The sequence below is a fragment of the Mauremys mutica genome, chromosome 10, assembly GCF_020497125.1.
Source record: "Mauremys mutica isolate MM-2020 ecotype Southern chromosome 10, ASM2049712v1, whole genome shotgun sequence".
NCBI classification, from domain to species: domain Eukaryota; kingdom Metazoa; phylum Chordata; order Testudines; family Geoemydidae; genus Mauremys; species Mauremys mutica.
This window is the reverse complement of record NC_059081.1, coordinates 31,745,612-31,770,420: the sequence shown is the minus strand read 5'-3', so window position 1 is coordinate 31,770,420 and position 24,809 is coordinate 31,745,612. Positions and strand designations below refer to the sequence as shown.

The 24,809-nt window shown below is 43.2% G+C and overlaps 1 protein-coding gene across 1 annotated transcript in view; it reads left to right on the top strand.

Annotated features, from left to right (window-relative positions):
- LOC123378722 (lymphocyte antigen 75-like) overlaps positions 1-24,809 on the top strand; it is a 126,549-nt gene that overhangs the window by 71,552 nt on the left and 30,188 nt on the right. The window lies entirely within an intron of this gene.

Genomic DNA, 24,809 nt, shown 5'->3' with positions numbered 1-24,809 from the left:
TAGACTAATAGACGTATTGGAGCATGAGCTTTCATGGGTGAATACTGCATCTGACGAAGTAAGTATTCACCCAGGAAAGCTTATACTCCAATACATCTGTTAGTCTATAAGGTGTCACAGGACTCTGTCGCTTTCAATAAATAGTTAGAGGCCTTCATTATAAGAATGGCCATACTGAGTCAGACCAATGGTTCATCTAGCCCAGTATCTCATCTTCTGACAGTCGCTACTGCCAAATGCTTTCAAAGGGAATGAACAGAACAGGGCAACTGTCAAGTGATCCATCCTATCATCTATTCGGCAGTGAGAGACTAGGGACAGCCAGAGCATGGGGCTGCATCCCTGACCATCTTGACTAATAGCCAATGATGGACCTATCCTCCATGAATTTACCTAATTCTTTCTTTTTTTAATCCAGTTATAGTTTTGGCCTTCACAACATTCCCCTGGCAATGAGTTCCACAGGTTGACTGTGCATTATGTGAAGAACTTCCTTTTGTTTGTTTTAAATCTGCTGCCTATTAATTTCATTGAGTGACCCCTGGTTCTTCTGTTATTTGAAGGAATAATAATTCCTTATTCACTTTCTACACACCGTTCATGATTTTATAGACCTCTATCATATCGCCCCTTGGTCATCTATTCTCCAAGATGAACAATCCCAGTCTTTTTAATCTCTTCTCATATGGAAGCTGTTCCACACCCTTAATCATTTTTGTTGCCCTTCTCTGTATCTTTTCCAGTTCTAATATACCTTTTTTGAGATGGGGCAACCAGAACTACACACAGTATTCAAGGTGTAGGCGTACCATGGATTTATACAGTAGCATTATGATATTCACTGTTTTATTATCTATCCTGTTCCTAACATTTTGTTAGCTTTTTTGACTGCTGCTGCACTATCCACAATGACTCCAAATTCTCTTTCTTGAATAACAACAATCAATTTAGATCCCATCATTTTGTATGTACAATGGGGATTATGTTTTCCATTGTGCATTACTTTGCACTTATCAACATTTCGTCTGCCATTTTGTTGCCCAGTCACCCAGCTTTGTGAGATTCTTTTGTAACTCCTTGCAATCTGCTTTGGCCTTAACTATCCTGAGTAACTTTGTATCGTCCGCAAATTTTGCCTCCTCACTATTTACCTCTTTTTCCAGATCATTTATGAATATGTTGAACAGCACTGGTCCCAGTCCAGATCCCTTAGGGATCCTGCTGTTTACCTCTCTCTATTCTGAAAATTGACCACTTATTCCTACCTTTTATTTTCTGTCTTTTAACCAGCTACTGATTCATGAAAGGACTTTCCCTCTTATCCCATGACTGCTTACTTTGCTTTAGACCCTTTGGTCAGGTACCTTGTCAAAGGCTTTCTGAAAGTCCAAGTACACTATATCCTCTGGATCACACTTGTCCACATGTTTGTTGACCCCCTCAGAGAATTCTAATAGATTGGTGAGGCATGATTTCCCTTTAAAAAAGCCATGCTGGTTCCTCCACAGCAAATCGAGTTCATCTATGTGTCTCATATTTCTGTTATTTACTACAGTTTTAACCAGTTTTTCTGGTACTGAAGTTAGGTTTACTGACCTGTAATTGCCAGGATCGCCTCTGGAGCCTTTTTTAAAAATTGGTGTCACATTAACTATCCTCCAGTCATCTGGTACAGAAGCTGAGTTAAGTGATAGGTTACATACCACACTTAATAGTTCTGCAATTTCATATTTGAGTTCCTTCAGAACTCTTGGGTGAATACCATCTGGTCCTGGTGACTTATTACTGTTTAATTTACCAATCAGTTCTAAAATCTCCTCTATTGACACCTCAGTCTGGGACAGTTCCTCAAATTTGACACCAAAAAGAATGGCTCAAGTGTCCCTCACATCCTCTGCAGTGAGGAACGATGCAAATAATTCATTTAGCTTCTTCACAATGACCTTATCTTCCTTGAATGCTCCTTTGAACCTCCATAGTCCAGTGGCCCCACTAATTGCTTGTCAAACTTCCTGCTTCTGGTGTATTTACAAAAAAATTGCTGTTAGTTTTTGAGTCTTTTCCTAGTTGCAAAATTCCAAAATTTGCTAGTTCCAGAATTCTTCTGCTGGCATGTACCAAGTGTATACTATCAGTCTACATTCCCTAATATCCAGTCTGCTGTAGGACAGAAGTGTGTTTTCCCAAGTTTGTTAACAGCTACAACAGAAATAAATATGGGGGCTACAGTATACAAGTGTTTGTCTTCTTTCCTGCCCCACCAGTGGACCTCATATGGAGAGGCAGGAATTTATGGTTTTAGTACTGGGGCTGGTCGTATGGGCAGCAGGTGCATGTATGTAGCATGCCAGGGAAAAGTTGAGGGTGTCACCACCTGGTCACTGAGAGATCAGTTTGGAGCACTAGCGTCTTAGTGGCTTCATCTGTGTATGCAGTGTTACCATGACAGCTGCATAGATTTCAGCAAAATCTAGAATGTGTGTCCATGTCATAGAATAATCTCTGTAAGTTTTCTTCATAGCAGCAAGTTTCCCCCTTACTGTCTTTTCTAGCTATTTCTGTATAGGATGCAGCACTATGCTTTTTCCATTGAGGAGCTAAAGTAATTCTTGCTATGAGTCCCATGTGCAGGTTTATCCATTCTTGCAAGCAGACAAGCTACACTAGATTAAGGTCTTGTTTACTCTTAAAGGTTTGCTGGTATAACTTTACCTGCCTGGTGGCTGGGGAAAGGATCCAGTTCCCATACTGCTACTTCACATTTCACTCCTTCCAGAAAAGAAATCAGTTACTTGGGTTAGAAAGGGTCCTTGGAAGCAGTGGGATCTTTCAGATTTTTCCTACACCTCGATGGAAGTTGAGAGGGAGGAGCAATGGGAAGCTAATGTTCCTGTTCATGTTGTTAAGGAAGAGAGCTACAAGATCTTCTCTGACCCTGCCTCAGAAATGGGTTTCCTCCTGCTTCTAGGAAGCTCAGGGACAGAATTAAGTATACACTGAGGCACAAAGTACATTTAAACAGTGAGGAAAACCAACATTAACGATGATAGGTTTTATGACGGATTCAGACCAGAAGGCTATAAAAGAGTAGCGGAAGGCAAATATATCAGCCTCAGGCTGAGCAGGTCCCTGTTCCCTGGGTAGCCAACAAAGGCTACTCCAGGACAATCAAGACACCTGATGCCAATTAACCAATTAAGGTAGTTAGGCTCATAGGCACCAACTGTTCCCTGGCCCTTTCCCCACCCCCATTCCAACCCCTTCCCCAAAGTCCTCACCCCAACTCCGCACCCTTCCTGCCCCTATTGGACCCCTTCTCCAAACCCTCCCCCAGACTCACCTCTTCCCCGAGTGTGCCATGTTCTCCCTCCTCCCTTTTGCAGCGCAAGCGCTGGGAGCTAGGGGGAAAAAGCAGGCACGCAGTGCGCTAGGGGAGGAGGTGAAGCAGAAGCGGAGGTGAGCTGGGGTAGGGGGGGTGGGTCGGGGAGCTGAGCACCCACCAGTTTTTCCCTGTGGGTGCTCCAGCCCTGGAGCACCCACGGCGTTGGTACCTATGGTTAGGCTAATGCAGGCACCTGACTCCAGTTAACTAGCAAAGGGTCAGTTAAGGCCGTTAGGCTAATGGAGACAGCTGGAACTAATCAAGGTCCCACTCATAGTGCTTAAAAGCTCTTCTTCCAGTTCTCTCAAGAGAGCCCAGGTGGAAGAAGCTGGAGGAGAGGAAGCATTGCTGAATCCTAAGGTAAGGGTGCAGCTAGGAAAAAGAGACCATGGGGAAGTGGCCCAGGGAATCAAAACAGCACCAGTGGCGAAGGGGAAGCTGCCAACAGCTGCTCCTATTAGGGTCCTTGGGCTGGAACCCGGAGTAGAGAGTGGGCCTGGGTTCCCCCACCCACCCCCTTGCTCTACAGCACCCTCTGAGGAGGAAGCAGGCCTAGGTCTAGGCAGGAGGCAGGATTGCACCTAATGAGCTCTGAGGAGCAACAAAGACTGGGGGGTATTCCCCATTCCGACCTTCTGTACTGGCCTGTGATGAAAGTAGCTCAATAAAGCTGTGACCTTTGCCACTACACAAAGAAAGGGAGGTCACATTGAGGGCCTTAGCGAGCTTCGGAGGCCACTAAATCCGCCCGGAAGCACAGAACCCACCACTACAGGCTCGGAACTTTGTCACCATTTTTATGCTTCAGTGGAGACCTTTAAAGTGTGTCTCCACTTCAAAATTTGTTACTTCTATTTTTCAAAAAATGTTCATGTCAGGTGACCCAAAGTACACTCAGTTATATTGAGTGCAATTCCACATTGATTTAAATGCAAATAATTTCTTAATAGATTAAGAAATATCAGCAAAGTGATTCAAAATTAGCTACTAGATTAAATAGCAGAAAACTTTAATTCAGAGTTAATATTGTCCAGCAATAGCTTGTGCCCTTCCAGAATGTCAAGTTCAGACTTCAGAAAACCAGGAAATACAGAGTTAAGTTACACCCACATATAACCTTAACTCTGGCCTCTTTGAGCAGTGTCCCCAAAACACCCATACTACACATACTCAGCTCCTTTCCTTTACAGTGAAAAGACAATCTGTACCTGCCCTGCACTCAAACACTTAACATACTCTCCTGATAGACTACCACACTTGTGAAATTCGACAGTCACTTCCCAAGTTTATGCAAAAAAGTATTGCCAGAATAGGTCACCTTTAATTTAAGAAAAGCTGTTTGGGGTGGTTTTTTTGTTTTGGTTTTCTGGGGAGCTGTATCCCAAATATAGATCACTGACCCTATTCTGAATCTCCATGAAGCAAACCAAATATCAAGGCAATCCAAGTAACCAGACGGATTGTAGCACAATCAGAACAGTCCAGCTTTAAACAGAAAGGGCTTCTTAACCTTAATCATAGTGGAGCTTGTGCTCAGCTATAATATTTGGCACTTATAGGAAACTAGAATTGATGGTGTGGAAAATATTTGTGTGTGTGTCTGTAAGACTTAAAATAGAGTTCCTGAACTTCAGTAAAATGACTTTATAGTAAATGTATACATATTAGTATAAAACTTTACTGTATAACAAATATTTTTCAGTCAAAAACACTGATTAACTATTTTCATTTCTCTTTTACAGGCACTAATCATACTGGAGTGGCTATAACATTTGCTCTGTTAATTATCCTAGTCTTGGTTGCTGGATTAATTTGGTATCTCTACAAAAAGAAACGGCTTCAGTGGGGTGGCTTCTTTGCAGTACGCTACGAACGAGGGATGAATGAAGATGAGACTGATAGCATGTTTACCAAAGATGGTTACTGAGAAACTGTTCTTGCTAATTGTTTTATTACAGATTCTACTGTGTGAAGCTATGGGGAATGGGCTACTTGACACTTTATTAGCTCCTTCTGAAAAACAAGTAAAAAGATTATTAACTAGTGGCTAAATTCTGCCCTCTAATGTGTGCAATTTTAAGTCAGTGGGAGTTAACTGAATTTGGCCTTAGCTGTAAATCTTGCACAAGATAGAAGTTCCCTGAGACTCTAGAGCTCTTTGATTCCATATTAAATCTGGGTACTGCCTCTAAAAGCTTTACCTACATTATCTTTTTTTTTTCTTTTGGTAAAGTGTTTTTGGGGGGTTGCGGGTGAGGAATAGACCTTTAAAAACCGCAAACCAAACAAACTTTAAATTAAATATCTAGCTTTTTACAGGCAATTATTGATTAAACCGTTGGTGTCAAAAGACGTAGGTTTTGAGGTAGAGTACATTCCCTGTTCCTAGCATTGGGTCATCCTGCAACAACTAGCACAAAATATGATGATAAATACCAGATAAATGATATTTGGATAACCACTTTTGTAATAACTCATTATCAACTGTGATATAATACAGAGGGGCTTGTAACCACTGACAGTTTCTGTTCTCATTGAGGTAGAATCTTAACATTTGGTATGCTTATTATGGTCCATTGAGTGCAAGAGAGAGAGAAATTATATCTGAACATTGTTGTTGTTGGTTTTTTCTCAGAGGTCACCAACAAGCCATCATCACTCTTTCCTATCATATGAATTATTGTTCAGGTGCCCTTCAGAGCTAGAATCATGACAGAGTATGCTCTTTCACTCTGGGATTCTATCAATAAGGAAATATTCCTATTAAAAAAAACAGGTAACATTTTAAGTCTGAGCCTATTGCAGGCTCATACATGAATAGCCATGACCTCCCAAGATGCTACTGATCTCAGCACAACTGGGATTAAGGGCCAAATACAAACATGAGCAAAATTCAAACCTTATGAAAACACTCTGTGACTGTCTAAAAGCAGTTCAATGAATGGTGTATTTTTCACTGTAAGGAGACTGTCCCTTTTAAGCAAGAATTTTCAGTCATCTTTTCATAGGCTCTTATATGTGGTGCTGCAAGTACCCCATAGCAGGCATGTTGAAAATCAGTTTCTGGGAATGAGGAGGCAATAGAAAAGGAAGACTAGTCTTTAAACTAGTATTTAGAGAATAACCTTTAAATCTGCCAAAATCCATCCTATGTTTTTAAAGTTGGTATAGAATTAGATCTGAATGATGATGTCCTGCACTAACACATGGGAAAGACTCACAGTTCATTTCCTAGTCTGTTGCACTGCGTTGCAGGGCTACAGGAGTGTTTCAGAGCCAGTATTCCTGGTTCTGTAATGAGGAAATCCATACAGTTGATGAACCACAGTCCTGCCAGCCAATTTAAGGAGCCTCATTGACTACTTCCTAAGCAAATGCTTGTTGTTCAAGGATAGTTGGAATGATATATTATTTGGAGTGGGTGGTGTGTAAAGTGGAAGAAAAGTCAGGGCAGCAGAGGGTGCTGTGACAGGGACTCTGGAGTAATGGGGGAAAGTTTAGACTTAAAATACAAGGTGATGATCTAGCACAGCTGTTCTGATCACATAATACAAAAGGATAAACACTATATTTGGTCTGAATAGTATCCTAACTCACCTATGCTATGATTAAACATACAACTTGATAACAAATAAGGTATTTCCTCTATAATCAGTTTCAGAGATTAGATGAAAATATGTCCTAGGTAGTGAGTGGGAGAGAATGTTTCGCAACTCAAGTTGTGTGCATACGTGCTACAAATTCTTGATCTATTTACATGCAAGTTAAACTTGATTTTTTTTACATGCTGTGTCAGTTTCCTGTGTACTCCAAAAAGGCTACTAGAGTGAAGGGTTTTTTAAAATATATATTACTTGATTAAACCATTATAGTAAGTCACTGTGTGAAAGTGGAATAATAATTTGTAAGAAAAATGTTTCTTAATGCACACTGTCCTTTTTCAGATCAGACCTGTTTACTGTTTTGAAGGAATATATACTATTTAAGTAAAAAAACATACTGTACACAAGACCAAATTCATTCCTGGTGTAATTCCATTGAGTGGTATTCCATCAGGAGTATATTTGGCCAAATATGCTGAGAATACTTTTTTTTTTTTTTAAACAGATACTTTTATGGGTGACAGGCCAGACCTGTGAGCCTCTCTCTTTTTGTTGCTGATGAAACACTCCCTTTGTGCTTGTTTGCACTATTCTGGATATGCAGTCTTTTAAAATGATACTTGGACAGTACAGTATCTTTCGAGCAAGATTCTTGTAGATGGTTTTAGCACCCATAAAGAAGAATAGGTATCAGACAAGCACACTAAAGAAAATAGTTCTGTATTACTTTTTCTCCAGTCAGAGAACTAAGCACATTGTCCTTTTGATACCTGGCCATAACTAAGAAACAAGAGTAAGAAAGAAATTGGCCTTGTTGCAATTTATGCAAAAAACTATTGAAATTGGTTGCAATACCTTGGAGTAAATTTTAGGTAAAATGTGAGACTATTTAACCTTGTTGCTGTGCTTCACATATTGCTTTTACAACAGTCTGGTTCTTGTGATCCTTTATTTTATTATAATTATGAAACATTTATATTACAGTAGCACCAAGCAGAGTGGGGTCTTACTATGGTATGTGTTGTACAAACACATGAGAACACAGTTCTTGCCTCTACTGTGTATTTAATGACTAATTTCCAACTAATGTGATAAAAATATTATCAATAAAGCAATAGGGAGCATGGCCATGATCCAGCAAAGCACTTAAACGTGCATAATTTTAAGTTAACATAAATACTTAAATGTTTTGCTGGATGGGGTCTAAATTAGTAGATTTAGATACGTTTTGTACTGTATTAAATAGAGTTGTATATGGTTGTGTCCTTTTCTAACAAAAGTACAGGTCGGGGTATTTTTGTACAAATATAAATTAGATACATGTGTGTTCAGCCTTGCTAGTTTTTTAACTATTTGCACTTATGGGCTTGCCTGGATGTGAATTTACAGATAGAAAGTATATTTTTAATGTTATTACCAAGATAACTAAATTATGATTTCAAGACACATGAATATACAATAAAAGGATAGTGTTTTTATAAAGTGTTTGTGTATTGTTGTGAATTATGTAAATAATTTTGTAAGGCACACTTCCAATGTTTTTTACACTATACCAGTAAATGGAATCTTGGGTAGCTTTTATTTCAGTGAGCACAACTGTCTTAGCATAAATGAACAGCCCACTTTGTGGATTGAAGTGTACAGTGAGGATAATATGCAAACATGCTCTTAACTCTTGAAAGAATAAAATTTATAAAAAATCAGCCTAATTTTTTTTGTTTGTTTCTGTGGGGAAAAATTAACAGCGCTGAATGTCTGTACAACACTTAGCACAATGGTGTTTCTACAATAAAGTAGTAACTAATGTTAAGGGGGTTTAGTATTGGTGGTGCTGAATTCTTTTATAATGGAGAAAAACATGTTGCTGTGGAATACAAGAAGACTCCTAATGACTACCAGGCTTCTGCTGCAAGGAGCTGGCAATAATTAAAGAGAAATGTGGCCAATTTAAGCATTTAATGCAAGTTAAGGTCTGATTCACTGGTGTCCCAGGGCTCCTTTTTGCCCATGTAACGACCCTCTAAAGTTGCAGTAACAGCCCCCAAGGGAATTCCCCTGAAAATAGGGGAAGTACCCATCAGGTGTAGTCATCTATCTTCCAGCCTCAAGATACTTTTGGTCTGATGTATAATGACACATCAGTTATAAAATTTACATACCATCTTGCCTTTTTAAGATTTACTATGAATTCTCTCCTGCCTAAAATGACCTCTTAAATGTTTCTGGGCCAAATTCTGCAGTTCATACTGATATAAATCTCCCATTGACTCTAGCAGGAGCTTTTACCTAAGGACTGCAGATTTGTTTGTTTGTTTGTTAGCAAAGGAGACAAAAGGTCCTATAATGGTGGAGCCTGATTAAATGCAGGGCAGATCTTCACTGGTGCTTAAGAATTGAGATGAGGTTATTTTATCTTAATGTAATAGTATTTGTGGGTGAAGTTCACTGGGTATATTATAAATGTTAACTTATTCTAAAATGCTAAAGAACAAGCATGAGAAAATGGGCTTTTTAAAAAGCCCATGTACTTCACCTCACACTGGGAGCTCAGTCATGGGCCTCAAAATATTATACGCATCTATATTATTAGTGTCAAGTGTAGTTTAAATTCCTTGGGGAGGGGCTACATCTTCTGTGTTTGTGCAGTATCATGTGTAATAAAAGGTGAGACAGAGTATGTGTAAAAGATTGATCTTTGTTACCCAGCTTCAGTCACATGACATGGGTCAAGGCTACCAGTGTTTCTAGATCTGTGTCACCTGGCAGAAGGCAGTAGCCTACTGACTTCAGTGGCTACTGTTATTGCTTCCCTCCTCACACCTGTGTTGCCCGTTTTTCTAGTTTTGAAAATAAAATGCAAACAATATAACCCAAAGGTAACCACCACCACTGAATAGAGCCAATTGATAAACACAGACAGCTAGGCCAGGCTTCTCCATTGCAGTTCACAGGCAAGTTACCAGCACAATCGAATACTGTTGAGATTTCAAACTTATTTCAACTGTTTTCAAACTTTTGTACTCAGAGCCTATTCCAAGCTAGCTCCACGTGGAGAGGCGCTGACAGAAGTGCTGAGCCCAGGACTTTAGAGGAGCCATCTAAAAGCGAGGGGGGAAGGTAGAGGACAGCACGTCTTACACTACTGGGGTGAGGGGAGATTTCTCCTGTTAGTATATTTGCATCGTGCGCTGCAGGGTTTCTGGTGGCTAATACGAACCGGTCGGCAGGCCGGGCGCGCTCGCTCACTCGCTCCCCCACTGCTGAAGGCAGAGCTGGCCCTGGACAGCCCAGTCACCTGGGGCTGGGCGTGTTTCCACGGCCCGACTCGCCTGCACCCCCAGACACCTGGCCCCTGTCATGCCCAGCAGATGTCGCGTGGGGCCCGCGCCGGAGCCAGCCCTGTTGGGAGCGGCGCGTTAGCCCGGCCCAGCCCAGCCTGCAGGGGCCGGGCAGCCTGCGGGGGCCGCGCTCCCGTCCCCGGGCTGCCCCCGCAGTGGGTGGTGTCCGGCCGGCCAGGGCGCTGCTCCCCCCTGCGGGCGCAGCCTTCCGAGAGCCGGCGCGAAGTGGAGTGAGCCGGGGCTATGGAGCCCCCTTTCCCCGCGCTGCTCTGCCTGCTCGGCCTCCTCGCCACCGCCTCCGGAGCAGCCGGTAAGGTGCTGCCCTCCTGCGCCTGTCAGCCCCCCGCCTCCCTCGGCGTGCGGGGCCGCTTCGAGCCCGGCCTCTGTCCCGCTCAGGGCCGGCGGCCGGGGTGTGACACCCCCCGCGGGAGGCAGCGCAGCCCACGCTGCTGGGTTTGCGGGTAGCGGCGGCCCCCCCACCCCGGTGCACTGTAAGTCCGTAGAGGGGAGGAGTTCACCCTGCCGCTGCGGAAGGCGGGGGGGGGGGTGCTGCGTTGGGCACCGCAGGCCCCTGCGATAGCTGCTCTGGGACACTCCTGGCCTGCCATGAACATAGCTATTGTCTGCGCTAGAAACGTAGGCCATGGTTTGAAACGTGTGAGCGAAAACATGTTAACTAGCCCGACCATTGCAGCAGATACTGTCAGTCGTGGTTAAAAACCTGTTCCCCGGCCGTGCTCAGCCTTTAAGGGAGTCTAGCGTTAGTCACAACCAGCAAACATTTCGAAACACAACCTATTTCCAGATCCAGCCAGGGCCACAGTCCCGTTATGTTTTTAGTCTTGCTCCTTATATAAAATCAGATGAGAGGCAAATTCATTTCCTGTTCCTCATGAGGGGAGAGGAGGCTTTGTGTTGTGTGCTGAGAAGTTTCATTTTCTGGAAACTCCATTTGGCTAATGTACAGCTATTGAGAAACAGTGGAAAGCAAACACCCCTTCAGACATGGAACATTTAAAAAAACCCATAATATAGTCTGGAGCGAGTGCCTTCTCATGCTTTCTTATCAAAACTAATGACCCAGTCCTGCAAAAATTTACACATATGTTCAACTCTAAGCATGTGAATAGTGCCATTAATTTTATTTCACCTGGACAGTTTGAGTGAGTAAAGTTAAGCATGTGCATAAATATTTGAAGGCTTGGGACCTAACTGTGAAATGAATAGTAGCAAAGGAAAGAACCAGTTAAACTAGGGAAAATGACACATGTGATGTGTTCCTGTCAGTTAAATGCCTAATGCCTGGGAACTATATTTTTCCCTTACCCAGGGTAGGCTTTAAATAGAGCTTTTTCTATATCTAGTTATATAGTAGGACTATGATCCTACATAATTCTGGTAAAGAAAGTGTGTGCACATTATCAACATGTATATCAGCATTATGGCATAGAAAAAAATTATGTTAGTCTTGCAATTTATAAAAGAATTGCATTGCTGCACAGTCATAAGTTGTATGATTAAGTGGTTTTGATTTTTCAAAGCACTTTCAAAGAAATTAAGAGGGTTTTCTCCTTTTGAATTTTTCAACATTTCTGCACTTTTCCTAGATAATGCTATTTATTAGTCATGTGAAGTGGAAAAGTAAGTAAACTGATCAGTGTTACTCATTAATGCACCAGCACAATGCTGCCATGTTTAGGTTACAAATTGTATAGGGAAATGTTTAAATTTAAACAAAAAATATGTTTTTATTTAATTTAAAAAAATGTTTTAATTGTTATGGTAAAAGTTTCTAATTACTTGCATGCTTGTTTATACATCGTGACCCCAGTCTACGCTAGCACTTTTGTTGGTAAAACTTTTCTCAGTCAGGGGTATGAAAAACACCTCTGACCGACATAAATTTCACTGGCAGGAGCGCTTGTGTGGACAGCGCTGTCGGCGGGAGATGCTCTCCTGCTGACATAGCTACCACCGCTTGTAGGGAGTGGTTTAATTATGTGGATGGGAAAGCTCTCTCCCATTGGCATAGAGCGGCTAGGCTACCCTGGAGACCTTACAGTGATGCATCTGTAGCGGTACATCTGTGCCGCTCTATGGTCTGTAGTGTAGACATAGCCGAAGTGAGATCAGGACCCCATTGCATTAGTCACTGCTCAAACACATAGGGCTAGTCTTCACTAGAAGTGATACAGCTGTGCTGCTGTAGTGCATCTGGTGAAGACGCTCTGTGTTGACAAGAGAGAGCTTAATAAAACCACCTCCATGAGAGGCAGTAGCTATGATGTCAGGAGAATCTCTCCCACTGACATAGTGCTGTCCACACCAGCCTTAGGTTGGTGTAACTTATGTCATCACTCAGGAGAGTGGCTTATTCACACCCCTGAGTGACATAAGTTATAGTGACATAAGTGATAGTGTGTACAAGCCCATCGTAAGAGAGAGTCTGCCCTGAAGAGCTTGCAATCTAAATAGACAAAATAATTAAAGGGGGGTGGGGAGAGAATCAAAGCATAGAGAGATGAAGTGACTTGTCCAAAGACACAAAGCAGGTCAATAGCAGAACTAGGAAGATAACACAAGCTTCCTGAGTCCCAGCCCACTGCCTTATCCACTAGCGCACTCTGCCTCTTGGACAAAACCCTAGAGTTTGGACCAGGATACAAGTAGCACTATAGATTTGTCTACAGACTCTACACCAGGGATCTCAAACTCAAATCACCACGAGGGCCACATGAGGATTAGTACATTGGCCCAAGGGCCGCATCACTGACACCTTTTCACACAACGATACAAAAGTATAGTCAAAAATGAAAAAAAATGAAGACTATAGTATGCTATTTAAAGTCAATGAATTAACTTTTTAAAAACTATAATGCAAAAAGTCAATGCTAATTTTGACAGTCATTTCATTTTTTGGCCACTTAGCTGGCAACGTTTTGCATCAACCAGAGCATCAATATTAGGTTTGATATCCTCAGACAAAACCAGTCTCAGTGTTGCTTGCAAATCGTACCACATTCCATACAAAAACCTACACGAAGAGAATATTAAGACTGCACAGTTAAGCACACATGCCAAAATTAGGGTTGCACACACAACTTTTTCTCTACCCCTTTGAGACTATGTTATCATGTAATCTTTTAATTACAGGGTCACATACTGTTTCTCATATAATATATACCTTTTTTTCTACGCCCTTAAATTGTATAGCATCTTACAGTGGTTTTTCTACTGACTTTTATTGCATTATCACAGTAGCCCAATATATGCTTACTAGCAAAAGACTTGCCACTTAAGTTTATGGTAAGTATGAGTGAGGGTGGACAAATGTGTATTGTGATGGGAAGCTGTGTTGATTTGTGCCTGGGTTGTGTTGTGCTGGGAGATTTTGGTTGGTTTGTGTTGGTGGCAGATAAGGGGTATGTGCTGGGGTGAGGGGCTATCTGTATTTGGACTTGCTGGTTGTGCTGTTGTTTAGGTGGTTGTGCTGATATGTGAGATGGCAACTAGGCAGAAGGGTGTGGCAGTCGGGCCAAGTAATCCCCATTCCATGTATGCTGGCCTTCTGACTTTGGGAAAGATTGTCCCCGCCTGTAGAAAATCCCATGAGAGGAGAGTGGTGCAGGGATGATAATTCCATGCAGTTCCCCTTGCTGACTTTTTTCCCACATTGTTATGTGGGGTGGGATGGAAATTCTCTCTTTTACCCTTCCACCAGGAAAGGGATTTGGTCTCTGGAAGCACAGGACCATCTGGATGTAGATTCTGTGCCTTCCCATTCCTTTCTGGCCTGCAGTTGCTCTTTTTGATACATACAGCCTCCCCTCCAGACCCATCGATGCCCTCTCAGTCAGCATAGTACCCTTAGCCTACAACAGTGGTTCTCATCCAGGAGTACGTGTACCTCTGGGGGTACACAGAGGTCTACCGGGGGGTACATCAACTCATCTAGATGTTTGCCTAGTTTTACAACAGGCTACATAAAAACCACAAGCAAAGTCAGTACAAATTAAAATTTCATACAGACAATGACTTGTTTATACTGCTCTGTATATGTACTGTACACTGAAATGTAAGTACAATATTTATATTCCAATAGATATATTTTATAATTATATAGTAAAAATGAGGAAGTAAGCAATTTTTCAGTACTAGTGTGCTGTGGCACTTTTGTATTTTTATGTAGGATTTTGTAAGCAAGTAGTTTTTAAGTGAGGTGACACTTGAGGGTACACAAAACAAATCAGACTCCTGAAATGGGTACAGTAGTCTGGAAAGGTTGAGAGCCATTGGTCTACTACAGGCATGATACAAATGGTTGGTTTTGAAGTGTAGGTAGGGCCTGAGTGTTGAAGAATGTATGGTACATTTCACAATTTACAGTAAATTTGTATCGTAACTGTCAATCATTTATTGATTATTTTTTTTTGCCTTGGCATTATTTTAGTTTCTCTTTTCTGTTGTCGAAAATAACTACATGTAATTGTGTATGCAAAATATAGGGCTTAAGAGTTTGTGGTGGTTCTATTTCTTTTTTAATCAAATGTACCATCTGTTCATTGCCCTGGACATATGCTACACATTTTAAAAAAATTGAAAGAGTGAAATAAATTCTGTGGCTAGTGAGTGATTCTATGGCTTTATGGCTGTAAACAAACAAAAGACAAGTATTGAGATTTTTTAAATGGATTGTGATTTACATGAGTTTAAGTGGCTGCATTGTTGCCATTTCTGCAGTGCTGTCTTATTTTTAATAGTATTATATGAAGTTCTCAGATTTTTATGGTTAGAAAAGTCTATTCTGTTCTTAATAAGTATGTGAAACTCTTAATAACTAAACCAGGGGTGGGCAAACTTTTTGGCCTGAGGGCTGCATCGGGTTTCATAAATTGTATGGAGGGCTGGTTAGGGGAGGGGATCATGGCTCGGCCCCCTCCTCCTATCTGCCTCTGCCTCCCCCCAGGACTGCGGGTGTACCTGGGCTAAACTATTAGATTAGCTAGGTTTTGGATGTTTTTATCACTGTGCATGAAAACTTGTGTTTGAGTCACAACCACGCTAGTGGCTTAGCCCCATTGCTAGCTGTTACTGTAAAACAAATTGCCAATTTTTCAAGTGCAAATGGAATTGCCCAGGAAATCTGTGGCAGAACTGAGTAAAACCCAGACCTGCATATACCTATGCTTTAACCACCAGATCATGTGTCCTCCCTGTACAATATATAATTAACATATACTTTTTAATTTTTTTAAATGTGAGTAAAAATCACCTCAATTATACGTTACTGCCCCATAGCCTGCAAGAAAGGACAGAATGAGGTATAGATGGTATAATGAGGTGTTTTTATTTAAAACAAAAGTATATGAAAAGTTTGTATTATAATATTAGAAACCAATATTTTCCTCTTCCTTCTGTATGTCACTTGTCATCTTAGATTTTTAATCTGATCAGGGATGGGAAGCATATTGTTAATGTGCTTGTACATGTCCTAGCACAAGGTGGCCCTGATCCTGACTGAGGCCTCTGGGCATTACTGTAATGCACATAATTCCTACTAGAGTTAATTCAAATTGTATTAATATTATTAACTGTATAAATACCACATATGCATAGATCATGTATTTCAAAGCAAACAGATGCACCTTAAAACTCTTGGCCATTAGCAAGCCTATGAAAGACTTGCCCAACTGGAAATGTAATTTTGATTTGTCATATAAACACACCTGAGCCTGGCCTACACTAGAGAATCTAATTGATAAAGTACTTAAAATGTTGGAGGCAGCTGACAGCCCTTATACATTAGGACTCTCAATTTTGCTACCACCAGTAAAATGTAACTGATTTTAGTATTAGTAGGAAGTTTTGCAAAATGTCCCAAGGCAAGTTGGGAGAGAAAAACGTACTCACTTCCCCATCTAGAGTTTCTGTGGTTTAGAAGAAGAACAAGCAGTTCTATGAGGAATTCACTCCAGAGCTGCGAATCTTTTGAGATAGTCTGATTCATCAGATGCCTCTTTTTGAGATATTGTGTATTGATCAGAGCAAAGCACAGGAACTGGTTCTGTTCCTGACAGTGTAAAAGTAAAAGAAACTGTTGAGATGCTGTGCTTTTTCTTCTAAGTAGAGTAGGAGAGAGCTTGCAGCCCAAGGAGGTAGGGGGCAGGGTGTTTGCTTTAAGCCATCTTTGACCCTGTCCAATCCTGGGCTGCACCTGTCTCCACAATACCTGTGCTGGAGGAACCCTCTCCTGGATAGAACCAGGGTTTTTAGGGCCCGGTTATACTGCTTCATCCCTTCGCTGGTGTAAGGCTCTCACCCAGTGTATGCATTGGAAGGTATTTGTAGTGAATTTAGTTGTAGTAAAGTTTCCTTTAGGGTGTTCTGACAGATTCCATTCTAAATATACTTGTTTGCTGACCACAACTAAGCAGTCAGTGTAAATCAGGGCAAACTGTGTTCAGTGTCTTATAAGCTAACTATGGCCATGTCTATACTCCCATTTTTGTCGGTATAATTTATGTCACTCAAGGGTGTGAAAAAACACACCCTTAAGCGACATGAGTTTCACTGACAGAAGTGCCAGTATGGACAGTGCTGTGTCAGCAGGAGAGTTTCTCCTGCCGACCTAGTTACTGCCACTTGTGGAGGTGGTTTTATTATGTCGACGGGAACATAAGAACGGCCATACCGGGTCAGACCAAAGGTCCATCTAGCCCAGTATCTGTCTACCGACAGTGGCCAATGCCAGGTGCCCCAGAGGGAGTGAACCTAAGAGGCAATGATCAAGTGATCTCTCTCCTGCCATCCATCTCCATCCTCTGACGAACAGAGGCTAGGGACAGTATTCCTTACCCATCGTGGCTAATAGCCATTTATGGACTTAACCACCATGAATTTATCCAGTTCTCTTTTAAACGCTGTTATAGTCCTAGCCTTCACAACCTCCTCAGGTAAGGAGTTCCACAAGTTGACTGTGCGCTGCGTGAAGAAGAACTTCCTTTTATTTGTTTTAAACCTGCTGCCTATTAATTTCATTTGGTGACCCCTAGTTCTTGTATTATGGGAACAAGTAAATAACCTTTCCTTATCCACTTTCTCCACATCACTCATGATTTTATATACCTCTATCATATCCCCCCTTAGTCTCCTCTTTTCCAAGCTGAAGAGTCCTAGCCTCTTTAATCTTTCCTTATATGGGACCCTCTCCAAACCCCTAATCATTTTAGTTGCCCTTTTCTGAACCTTTTCTAATGCCAGTATATCTATTTTGAGGTGAGGAGACCACATCTGTACACAGTATTCGAGATGTGCGCGTACCATGGATTTATATAAGGGCAATAATATATTCTCAGTCTTATTCTCTATCCCCTTTTTAATGATTCCTAACATCCTGTTTGCTTTTTTGACCACCTCTGCACACTGTGTGGACATCTTCAGAGAACTGTCCACGATGACTCTCCCATTGGCATAGAGCGGCTACACAAGCGATCTTACAGCGGCACAGCTGTATTGGTACAGCAGTGTCACTGTAATCTCGCAAGTGTAGACATGGCCTTGTGACGGCATGCTGGTCACAACAGGGTCTAATTTCTTTAGCAGACACCACAGTGTGCCTCGGTCTGTGCTGGCCAGCATTGTATCAGTAACGTGGTTCTTCAGAATTGTGTTCAAACACAATCAGATCTTATCATGTGGAAAAGTCCTTTTCCAGTATCTGCTCTGATTTTGGTAAAAGGCGAGAAGAGAGGAAGTGAGAAGAATAATTGAAGCATTTCAACAAGTCTGCATACACACTGGCACTAAAAACTTCAGAGTAAACCAGTATTTAGTTCTGCAAAATCTATCTATGTGGCACAGCTGGTAGCCCACTTGTAAATCATTTGTAGCACTTTAGAGTGGGATATTTAAATTTATCAAAACTTCTAAAACCATTTTATTATGCTGCTCTGTAAAACTTGTGTGACTATTAACTGTGTTCTCCCTATTCTCCTATGATGCCTCCTGATGCTCTGATCCCGTTCCTTTTCCCTGTTTTGAGACAAATTCTACTTTCAGATAGATACACACAGCTCCTATTGAAGTCAGTGGGTGTTGCACACATGTATCTGAGATTCTGAGGCCAAACTTCATCATTTTCTGCTTTTCATTTTGCCTCTGTCCTCTTTTGCTCTGTTATATATTTAATTTTAAAGCTTTGCTTGCTGAGAGAGCTTCTTGATGTACACATCTAATTTTGTTTGAGTAGCAGCCATGTTACTCTGTATCCGCAAAAAGAACAGGAGTACTTGTGGCACTTTAGAGACTAACAAATTTATTTGAGCATAAGCTTTTGTGGGCTACAGCCCACTTCATTGGATGCATGTAGTGGAAAATACAGTAGGAAGATAGATAGATAGATATACACACAGAGAACATGAAACAATGGGTGTTACCCTACACACTCTAACGAGAGTGATCAGTTAAGGTGAGCTATTATCAGCAGGAGAGAAAAAGAACTGTTTGTAGTGGTAATGAAAATGGCCGGTTTCCAGCAATTGACAAGGAGATGTGACGAACTGGGGGGGAAATAAGCATGGGGAAATAGTTTTACTTTGTGTAATGGCCCATCCACTCCTAGTCTTTATTCAAGCCTAATTTGATGGTGTCCAATTTGCAAATTAATTCCAATTCAGCAGTCTCTCGTTGGAGTCTGTTTTTGAAGTTTTTTTGTTGTAATATTACAACTTTTACGCCTGTAATCGAGTGGCCAGGGAGATTGAAGTATTCTCCAACTAGTTTTTGAATGTTATAATTCTTGAGGTCTGATTTGTGTCCATTTATTCATTTACATAGAGACTGTCCGGTTTGGCCAGTGTACATGGCAGAGGGGCATTGCTGGCACATGATGGCATATATCACATTGGTAGATGTGGAGGTGAACGAGCCTCTGATAGTGTGGCTGATGTGATTAGGTCCTATGATGGTATCCTCTGAATAGATATGTGGTCAGAGTTGGCAATGGGCTTTGTTGCAAGAATAGGTTCCTGGGTTAGTGTTTTTTGTTGTGTGGTTGCTGGTGAGTATTTGCTTCAGGTTTGGGGGTTGTCTGTAAGCAAGGACTGGCCTGTCTCCCAAGATCTGTGAGAGTGATGGATCGTCCCTCAGGCTAGGTTGTAGATCCTTGATGATGTGCTGGAGAGGTTTTAGTTGGGGGCTGAAGGTGATTGCTAGTGGCGTTCTGTTACTTTCTTTGTTGGGCCTGTCCTGTAGTAGGTGACTTGTGGGTACTCTTCTGGCTCTGTCAGTCTGTTTCTTCACTTCAGCAGGTGGCTATTGTAGTTGTAAGAACGCTTGATAGAGATCTTGTAGATGTTTGTCTCTGTCTGAGGGGTTGGAGCAAATGCGATTGTATCGTAGAGCTTGGCTGTAGACAATGGATCGAGTGGTGTGGTCTGGATGAAAGCTTGAGGCACGTAGGTAAGTATAGTGGTCAGTAGGTTTCCGGTATAGGGTGGTGTTTATGTGGCCATCATTTATTAGTACTGTATTGTCCAGGAAGTGGATCTCTTGTGTGGACTGGTCCAGGCTGAGGTTGATGGTGGTGTGAAAATTGTTTAAATCATGATGGAATTCCTCAAGGGCTTCTTTTCCATGGGTCCAGATGATGATGTCATCCAATGTAGTGCAAGTAGAGATGGGGTGTTAGGGGACGACAGCTGAGGAAGCGTTGTTCTAAGTCAGCCATAAAAATGTTGGCATACTGTGGGAACATGCGAGTACCCATAGCAGTGCCGCTGATTTGAAGGTACTCATTGTCCCCAAATGTGAAATAGTTATGGGTGAGGACAAAGGTCACGGCAAACCTGGTGGCTGAAGTTATCGGGGATACTGTTCCTGACGGCTTGTAGTCCATCTTTGTGTGGAATGTTGGTATAGAGGGCTTCTACATCCATAGTAGCTAGGATGGTGTTTTCAGGAAGATCACTATTGGATTGTAGTTTCCTCAGGAAGTCAGTGGTGTCTCGAAGATAGCTAGGAGTGCTGGTAGCATAGGGCGTGAGGCAGGGCCGGCTTTAAGCTAATTCACCCAATTCCCCGGAATCAGGCCCCACGCCGAAGAGGGCCCCACGCCTAAGGGGGCCCTGCTCCGGGGGTCTTTGGTGGCATTTTGGCAGTGGGGGGTACTTCGGTGCCACAGAAAACCCGGAGTGGACCCCCCGCCGCAGAAGTGCTACCGAAGCCCCAGACAGCACCGAGTATTCCAGTCAGGCCCCGCGGGTCATAAAGCCGGCCCTGGCCTGAGGAGGGAGGCTACATAGCCAGACAATCCTGCTGTCGGGGTGCCAATGCCTGAGATGAAGGGGGCTTCCAGGATTTCAAGGTTTATGGATCTTGGGTAGCAGATAGAACTCCAAGCAGGAGTATTCTAGGGGTGTGTCTGTGCGGATTTGCTCTTGTGCTTTTTTCAGGGAGTTTCTTGAGTAGATGGTGTAGTTTCTTTTAGTAACAGTCAGTGGGATCAGAGGGTAATGGCTTGTAGAATGTGGTGTTGGAGAGCTGCCTAGCAGCCTCTTGGTTCAGGGCCGCCCAGGGGATTCCGGGGGCCCGGGGTCTTCCGCAGCGGGGGGCCCTTCCGTTCCGGGACCCGCCGCCGAAGTGCCCCGAAGACCCGCGGCGGGGACCCCCCCGCCGCCGAATTACCGCCAAAGCGGGACCCGCCGCTGAAGTGCAGCCTGGTCTTCGGCGGTAATTCGGCAGCGGGGTGGCCCCCGCCGCGGGTCTTCGGGGCGCTTCGGCGGCGGGTCCCGGAACGGAAGGGGCCCCCCGCCGCCGAAGACGGGGCTGCGCTTCGGCGGCGGGTCCCGCTTCCCCCCCCGCCCCGGCCCCAGCCTCTTACCCCCGGCTCCCTCCTCACCCGGAGTCTCAGCGCCTCGCCGGAACAGCCGCAGCGTGTGGCCAGCGGGGCCTGAGCTCCGTCCCGCTCAGAGCCGCGTGGGGAGGGGGCGGGGCTGGGAGCTCCACGCCGAGCGGAGGAGCTCCCAGCCCCGCCCCCTGACGACGCGGCTCGGAGCGGGGCGGGGCTCAGGGGCCCCGGCGGAGACTCGGCGCTTGATGCGCTGAGGCTCCTGGAGAGGGGCGGAGGCGGGAGCCTCCGCTGTTCTCTTGGGGGCCCCTGCGGAGCCCGGGTCCCGGGGCAAATTGCCCCCTTTGCCCCCCCTCTGGGCGGCCCTGTCTTGGTTATATTCCGACCTATTCGTGATGACAACAGCACCTCCTTTGTCAGCCTTTTTTATTATGATGTCAGAGTTGTTTCTGAGGCTCTGGATGGCAATTGCTGGAAATGGGCCATTTTCATTACCACTACAAATAGTTCTTTTTCTCTCCTGCTGATAATAGCTCACCTTAACTGATCACTCTCATTAGAGTGTGTATGGTAACACCCATTGTTTCATGTTCTCTGTGTGTGTGTGTGTGTGTGTATTTTCCACTACGTGCATCCGATGAAGTGGGCTGTAGTCCACGAAAGCTTATGCTCAAATAAATTTGTTAGTCTCTAAGGTGCCACAAGTACTCCTGTTCTTTTATCTAATTTTGTGAGGATCCTGTGAGGGACAACAGTCTTATGGTCCCATAATGGTAATACACCAGCATAATTTAATAGTATGCAAAAAAAAAATCGTGCAGGACAAACCATCTCAAACAGAAGACAACAGTGAGTTGTCAATACTTAAATTGTTTTTACAATGAGAAATGGTTGTAAGAGATTAGAGAAAACAGGTTGACCATGTCTTCCTGTTTCTGTCCTTTGTTATCCCTTTCCTTCTGAGAACCTCCCCATTCCAAAGGGTCTCTGGGTATGTCTACTCTGCATTTGGAAGTGTGATTGCAGCACAGGAAGATGTACTCAAACTAGCTTTAATCTGTTTTAGGGGTAGACAACCTATGGCACGCGTGCCGAAGGCGGCACGCGAGCTGATTTTCAGTGGCACTCACACTGCCCGGGTCCTGGCCACTGGTCCGGGGGGCTCTGCATTTTAATTGAATTTTAAATGAAGCTTCTTAAACATTTTAAAAACCTTATTTACTTTACATACAACAATAATTTAGTTATATATTATAGACTTATAGAAAGAGACCGTCTAAAAATGTTAAAATGTATTCCTGGCACGCAAAACCTTAAATTAGAGTAAATAAATGAAGACTTGGCACATCACTCCTGAAAGGTTGCCGACCCCTGATCTAGCTAATGGGAATACCAATAGCAGTGAAGCTGCGGCAGCACAGGCTAGCCACACAAGTAAATAGCCCAGTCTTGGGCAGGCTTATATAGCTTGCACTGAAGCAGCTTATTGCTATTGGTACTTGTGCCAGCTAGATCAAATGTCTACATCTGTGCATCAGTCATACCTCTGATTGCAGTGCAGACATACCCAATTACTGAGTCTTTCACCAGTACTTCCCCTGCAATACATCTTTGACGTTTGAGTGGCTTTTTAACTTTTTTTCATTCAGTTGGCTAAGGGTTCCCCACTTGCTCTCCTGTGGCTCAGCAAGTGTTCCAATTTAATTTTGCATTATGCAGCCAAAGTGATGTGCTTAATGCTGCTAGTTTAGGCCCCATGTTTCCCTGCATTGGCAGTCAAGAACCTTTTCTGCAATTATAGTTAAAAGCTAACTTGTGATGGGTGTGATTTTTCAAAAGTACCTGAGTGAAAATCAATTAGACTTGAGCTCCTAAGATGTTTAGGCGTTTTCAAAACTCTCACACTGTGTGTGTGGCGTGCTCACTTGCTCTCTGCTCAGATATATAGTGAGAGGCCATTAAACTAAAGAGTGGATAAATGAAAAATGTTTAAACCTTCTATTTAAAAAATGCAGAAGGAAATATATCTAAAATGACTTCAAGTTGCAAATGTGCTGAGTTATGAGGCTCCTGCTAAACAAACAATGAAGTAATGCTGTTTTTTTTTAAATTATAGCATTTTTAGAAACCTTTTGCTTAATTCAAAGTTAAATGAAAGGTTTAAAAAGATAACAGTGAATGAAAAGAATGAAACACAGATTGCCCCTCCTTCCCCCATAAAGTGTTGTATGTGCTTGTTCAACCCAGGTGGAATGTGACCTAGCTGTTCCTTGGTTCATTTGAACCAAATGAAATGGTTAGAGGCAGTATGTAAGTGGGAGGTGTACAGCAAAATGGCGGGTAGCTAGAGCTAGAGAAGGTTCAGCCCCAAAATTTCTCTCTGCCTGGCCATTTTGTGAGCCACCCCACTGCCTGCATGTATGCCCAGTTCAGCAAGTGAAGCCCCGCATCTGGTGGTGCCAAGGCCAGAAAGTGGGCAGGACATTGTGGGGTGAGGGCCCTGCTTGCACATTGGATTCCTGGCAGATGGAGCTAGATTTCGGTCCCAGCAGGGGATGCTGGCTTCTGGTTCCTGAGTGGCACTTCCCAGAAAGGTTGAAGTTTGTGAAGTGTCAGTTGTTGGAGGCTCCAACAGGCAGGGAGGCTCAGGAGCCACATTTGGTGCAGAGTATGGGGGAGGAGGAGCTATGGTGTCCGGGGAGACCTCTCTGAGTGGAGATCCTGGGGGATTCCTGAGACACAAAGATATGGCTTGCAGAGATTGGGGAGTAGAATCCCTGCGCTGGGGGGTTGGGATGAGGTTCACTGGGACAAGGTGAGAGCTCTGAGGGAAGGAAGGATCTTGTGGGGATAGTGGGGAGAGGAGTCCTGGGGGAAAGAATAATCTTGAGGAGGTGGGGGTGGGAGTCCTGGGGAAGAGAGAAATCCTGAGGCCCTGTACCCAGGAAGGGAATGGGGGGATGTTGCTGTGGGAGGGCCCCACCTGCATGTATGTGCATCAAGTGACACTGGAGCGGACTTATCCGTATCTGCATGTAGCAGCCCAGCAAGACCCAACGGGCTAGAATGGGGAGCCAGTCTGAGCCCCATGGGACAGGAGCTGCCATTGTGGGGTGATGCAGGGTAGTCTCATCCCCCTCCCCCCCCCCACAAAAATATTTTCACCAGCCACCTATAGTATAAAGTGGTGTTGCAAGAGCACTAGAAAGTCTAGAAGGAAACATCAGATCTAAAATAACCACTTCTAAAAAGGTTTGTCCTTACCCCTTGATAGGAGTCACTCCTATCATGTATCGTGGCTCTGTCTGAACACTCAGATCAAAGTTCAAATAATTTCTTCCTTTTTTGGCATTGTTTTGTGGCATTATTCAGTCCTTCTGAGGATGAAGACTACTTAGTTTAATATGTTTATAAGGCCCTTAATTAGTATATGAGCACCTCCGAAGTATTTAAAAAATATAAATAATGTGTAATATCCCTTTCCAGCCTACAGGAGAAATAACTTGCTTTTAGTTTATATTTTTGTTTGTGTGAGAGGTAGTAGGTGTGGGCAGTGTAACTTACATTGAACTACATTGAAGAGAGATCAATTTTGCATTTAGGGCCGGTTTTAAAATTGGGCCCCTTAAACATGTCTTAAA